Source organism: Brassica rapa, unplaced genomic scaffold (assembly GCF_000309985.2).
Source record: "Brassica rapa cultivar Chiifu-401-42 unplaced genomic scaffold, CAAS_Brap_v3.01 Scaffold0713, whole genome shotgun sequence".
Taxonomy (NCBI): domain Eukaryota; kingdom Viridiplantae; phylum Streptophyta; class Magnoliopsida; order Brassicales; family Brassicaceae; genus Brassica; species Brassica rapa.
The window spans coordinates 8,107-14,014 of NW_022610653.1; the positions used below are offsets into that span (position 1 = coordinate 8,107).

The window sequence follows — 5,908 nt, forward strand, 5'->3', positions numbered from 1 at the left end:
ATGGAGCAAGAAAACACAGAGACAGAGATATAAAGCAACATGAAATATGACTGAAATAAAGTAATAGGGTTCAGGGGGTTCTTCTCTAAATCGAGAGAGATGGCCTTCTCCCTTTACAAAGTAGCAAATCTCAAGTCTCCAACTCTAAGGTCTGGTTCTTTGTCTCCAAAACAGCGTAGAATGATAAAGAGAAACAGAAAATATGATATATCAAAGCCACAGGCGGCTGGGAGAGAAAATATGGATAATTAGGGCAAATCCCGTAATGATTGTAGTTTCCTTAAAAATCTCTGCCGCTGGAACACTCACTCGGAACAGTCATCAAGACTGTTCTGCGTGAAAATCACAAATTGCACTGTTTTCTGCCTCTTTTGTTCCAGCTGGTCCATCTCCCATCCAATGCAACTCCAGACCTGTAATGACTCCAAAAGGAATAGGAAGACTCGATAAAGACTTGAAAACCAATTTAAAAGCATATATACAAGATGTATAAAACACCATATATCAATTCCCCCAGACTTAGATCCTTGTTTGTCCTCAAACAATGTCAAGTATCAAGAACAGGGAGAAAGGTTTGAAAGTGTGGGAACTCTCCTATTCTCAGCAACCATACTTTAACCACGAATCTCTGAACCATACAAGCAGTAAAACTAGGACAACACACCCTTACTGGAACCCCACTGACTGCTGTTCAAAAATCGGCTCCATACTCTTCATCTCAAACCTGAAAAAGCAACACTATCGAGACAGAACTCCCTACATTCATTTAAGAGTAGCGTGAGCTTCTCATCACAGGCATCATTCAGGGTAGACGGTCTAGGTGTGGAACAGGCTATTTAATGGTGGAGTTAAGAGTGTTTAGGGGCTACCATTTCATTGAAGAGGATGCAGGATATCACACAAAATGGCAAGAGAGGATAGATCCATTGATGTCCACAGCCTCTACTCGTTTTTGCTCTATCTGGTGCGACTGTTCTGATGACGGAACAGGCAACTGATTGTTCTGCTTTCCACTTTCCTCTACACACTCTTCAATACTTGGTACCAACTTCTTGCTCGACCTTTCCAGTGGCTCCATGTTTCTTTTCTTTCTTCCCCTTCTCCATCACATTAATCTCGTTTTTTTTTTTTTTTTTTTTTTTTTTTTTTGATGATGATATGGTGATGTGACGAAGAAGGAGGTAATACATGATCGTTCTGAGTGCCACTGGTGGTTCTGATTTCGCGACCATTCTGGTTCTCCACCCCTGCTCTTGCGCAGTTCATTGGTTATGGAGCGGTTGCTCCCTTAATCTGCTTGTTCTCCTTTCTGACATAATTTCTGCAGCAGTAACGAGTAGGAGGCTGCGTTGATCCTTTCCTCTCCGACCTTTTTGCACATATCTGCACATATGACACTGAAAAACAAATGCATGAAGGTGGAATAAAGGCTAAGGTGCAGGGTGGGAACTAGCTAAAGATGAGCTAGCCACTCAGGATCAGCAAGATGGATAAAAAGGATAAGAAGTCCTGAGTGTGTTCTCGTTTCCCTGATCTAATGCCCATAACAAGAAGAATTTCAGTCAAGATTAGGTTCAAGTAAGGTGGAGTTAAGTCTACCCAGTGTAACCTGATCGGCTGAGAACTTCTGGAGAATCAAGTGAGATATGTCAGGGTGTTCCAGGTCCACATGTGTGTCTTTCGCCACTGCTAAGGTCACTGAATAAGATAACTAAAGCACGAGGTGGTCAGTGATCAACACAGAATAAGGTCCTAATTCCCACAAAGTTTTGACTGACTCAATAAAAACTGACTCAAATTGACCCAAAAGAAAAACAAAAGAAAGAAACGAGTTAGTAAACGACGAAAACCCTCCCCCAGACTTACTTCACAACGTCCCTGGTGTGAAAATAAATCAGAGAGAAGGAGAAAACAAGAATAAATATTTTTTTTTTTTTGGGTCGAGATACTTACCTGAGTGGAGCAGGCGCTCCATGAAAATTCTGGGTGTTCTATCGTCAGATGATCGCCTGGAACAACCGCTCTTTTCAGGGGGTAGGTTGTTCCGTTTCTGCAACCCAGAATTTTTGAAGTATCTCGAATTTTTTTTTTTTTTTTGCTTTTTGACCTGAAACTCAATAAACTAAAACGAAAAATGAGTAAACAAAAACAACACCAAGTTATATTTACACTTACCAGTGGGTTGCCTCCCACCAAGCGCTTGGTTTAAGTCTCTAGCTTGACTTGGTGACTGGGATCAGTCGGGTTGAGCAGGAGGGCCTGTTCGAAAACAAGCTCCACAATCAGACATGTTCAGCTTCAAAACCCTGCTCAACAACCCTTTCACAGCAGCTTCCCCTTTCTCTTTCAGCTCATGTGTGAGAATAGCTCTGACTTTAGAGAACGGTTTAGAGGTACCCTTGCACTTTACCTCATACTCAATGGAGTTCTCATCACACTTGAGAGGTATCAAAGTCACTGTAGGATCTCCTTGACCCTTTTCTTCTGGACTTTCTGTTTCACCCTTGAATTCCCTCTGAATTTAGTAGGATCAGTGCTAGGATCTTCATCAAAGAACAGTCTGCTCTCACCCTTATCACCATGCTCCTTCTCTGGAACAACCTTCAGCTTTTCTACATCAAACACTGAGATGCGAGAGGCGTGTGATGAGGAAGATCTGGTGGGTACAGCCTTGTAGAAAACTTTCTTGTTGATGTTGGAGAAGCAGACTCTCTTGTTGGGCATATCGATGGTTGCTCCAACAGTAGCCATGAATGTCCTTCCAAATATCAAAGGCATCTCATGATCTTTGTTCATCTCAACAACCTGAAACTCAGCAGGAACAATGCATTCCCCTACTTGAACATGAAGGCTGCGGATGGTTCCATATGGGACTGCTCTGGAAGAGTTTGCAAAGGTCAGGGTCAACTGAGAACGCTCAACATCAGCAATACCCAAATCGTCTACAATAGCCTTTGAGATGAGATTCACACAAGAACCAGAGTCACAAAGAGCGTCTTTGAAGGTTGTTCCTGCGATGGAACATGGGAAAACAAACTTTCCAGGATCATCAACCTTAGGCAATACCTTCAGTGCTGGCGTAGACAGTGCTCTGGTATAGAGGACCTTGATCTCCTCTTGAGTCTCTCTACAGTGTTTAAAGAACTGGAGCAATGGACGAATCTGCAGAGCATCTTCGAATGCAAGTTCTTTAGGAAGCCTTCTCACCATCTTGTTAAAACCTATCAGCTGCTCTTCACTAATGGGATCCATCAGATGTCTAGGTGGAATTGGATAGGGAACCTTGGGAACATAGACTCGAGATGGTGGAGTCTCAGCAGGTTCGCTAGGAGCAGTCACTCCAGAGCTAGCAGACTGCTCTGCTCTCTCTTCTGCGCCTGGAGCAGTCTCAGCGAACGGCTGCTCTATTGCATTACAGTGCTCAGTCCTAGGATTTTTATCAGTTCTTCCAGGGAGCGTCTCTTGTTGCCTCTTGACACTCTCAGCTGTTTGAGCAAGCTGAACATCGATCTTTCTCATATGGATCGCAAGATTGTCATACTTGTTATTCAGCTCAGTGAACATGTTGCCCATCCTGGTGTCAATTTCTGTGGTTACCTGATTCAACACCTTGGCCTGAACCTGCTGACCCTGCAACAGTTGTTGCATCATCATACCCAGACCCTTCAGCTCATCTGGTTGACTGTTCTCGGTAGCTGGAACAGCATGCGGATTGCTCTGCGGTTGTCGTTGGTTCTGGTTCTGAATATGCCCGGCTGTTGGTTGCTCCATGCTGAAGACGTGTCCTTGGTTGTTTTTCAGTAGCTGATCAACCTTGGCAGTAGCTCATCTATTTTCTGGGCGTCAGAACTGTTTCCTTTCTTGGAGCAATCACTCTCCTCTTTCTTATTAGCTGAGCTAGCAGCCATGTTCTCAATCAGCTTAAACGCTCCAGCAGTGGTTTGAGTCATGAAGTCTCCATTGCTCGCAGAGTTTAGAGCACCTTGGTATTTCCAGTCCACTCCATCATAGAAAATGTCCAGGATATAATCATCATCAAATCCATGGTGAGGACATTCTCTGCGATAGTCATTGAAGCGCTCCCATGCGTCGCAGAAAAGCTCATCAGTGAGCTGTCTGAAGGAGGTGATCTTGTTCCTCAATGCAGCTGTTCTCGCCTTAGAGTAGAAATGGCTGAGGAACGCTGATCGGACCTGTTCCCATGAAGTGAGAGAGCCGGTAGGGAGAGAGTTCAACCACCGTGCAGCTTTTCCATCAAGAGAGAATGGGAATAACATGCACGTGATGTAGTCTGGTGGAACACCATTCACGCGAGTGAAACTGCAGACTTTTTCGAAGCTCTCAATATGCTCCATTGGAATTTCTGTAGAGAGACCAGAGAACACCTTTCTCTGTACTAGACCGATCAAAGCAGGCTTGATCTCGAAGTCCTGCCTGGTGCAGAGTGGAGGAACAATGGCAGAGCGCGTAGTAGGGATGTTACGGGGAGGTTTCTCTGCCCGATTGGAACAGTCTGCGCCTGTTGTTCCTGCTGCGCGAGAGCAGCCTGTTCAGCAGCATCCTGCTGAGCTTGGATGGTCTGCTGCATTTGTTGCATCTGCTGCTGCATGAGTGCCATAGCCGCAGCGAGATCATCCTGATTGGCGTGATCACCCATAGTGGTGTCAGTTTGCCTTGGCTGTTGACGATTTGTTCTTTCTAACCTTGCTAGCTCCTGGTTGGTAAATGTAACTAACTCTCCTTGTGCGTTTCTCCGAGTATGTCTACTGGTCATGCACCTGGAACATTAGCTGCAACAAAAAGGATAAGGCAAGTTAGAGGTCTTAGACTAAATAAATAACCGAAAAATAAAGGTAAAAAAATGGTCCCCGGCAACGGCGCCAATTTGATATTACGTGTATACGCACACCAAATAACCTAATGTGCACACTACCACAATCGAATGGTATGTCGATGTAGCACTTTAGGATCGAATCCACAGAGACCAAATCTTACACTTTATCTTTATGGGATCAGAATCAAGCTAAAACAATATGGGGGTTTTAAAGTTGAGGAATCGTAACAAGCAAGTAATAGATTGAATTAAAGTTTTCAGATGATTAAAAATGCTAGCCTAGGGTGGTTTGATCGGGTGTTAAACAAGTGTGAGCCAAACAATTATTCAAGTTTAATTAAGAGCAAGTCTAGAACTCGGATCACTCAAGTAGAACAGCCCACTGTCGTGGTACTGCTCCCTATGCTGATCGATCTTGATACCTAAACTCTCGTTTGGATCAAGATGCGACAACAAGCAATAGAGGTCAAGTCCGATATGTTCACAAAACACCCTAACATCTACTTTCGCTGGTTAGGGATGCAATGCTCATTCAAGTTATGTCTAGCAACCTATAACACTTTTGATGAATAGATTAAACCTAGAATCAGGCACTAAGTGGTTAACTTGATGCAAGCCTTAAGAACAACAATGAATGAAGACAATCGATTTATAACTTATTTATGTCAAGCTCACGGATCTAACACCCTAACACCCTAGACTAAGCAAGCTGACTACTCAGCCATGGAGCAAGAAAACACAGAGACAGAGATATAAAGCAACATGAAATATGACTGAAATAAAGTAATAGGGTTCAGGGGGTTCTTCTCTAAATCGAGAGAGATGGCCTTCTCCCTTTACAAAGTAGCAGAATCTCAAGTCTCCAACTCTAAGGTCTGGTTCTTTGTCTCCAAAACAGCGTAGAATGATAAAGAGAAACAGAAAATATGATATATCAAAGCCACAGGCGGCTGGGAGAGAAAATATGGATAATTAGGGCAAATCCCGTAATGATTGTAGTTTCCTTAAAAATCTCTGCCGCTGGAACACTCACTCGGAACAGTCATCAAGACTGTTCTGCGTGAAAATCACTAA

At 43.6% G+C, this 5,908-nt stretch overlaps 1 non-coding gene across 1 annotated transcript; it reads left to right on the forward strand.

Annotated features, from left to right (window-relative positions):
• Positions 1-4,038: 4,038 nt before the first annotated feature.
• LOC117130835 lies at positions 4,039-4,145 on the forward strand. Its single transcript, XR_004454100.1, has one exon. It is a non-coding gene; the product is annotated as a small nucleolar RNA R71 (small nucleolar RNA).
• Positions 4,146-5,908: the final 1,763 nt, after the last annotated feature.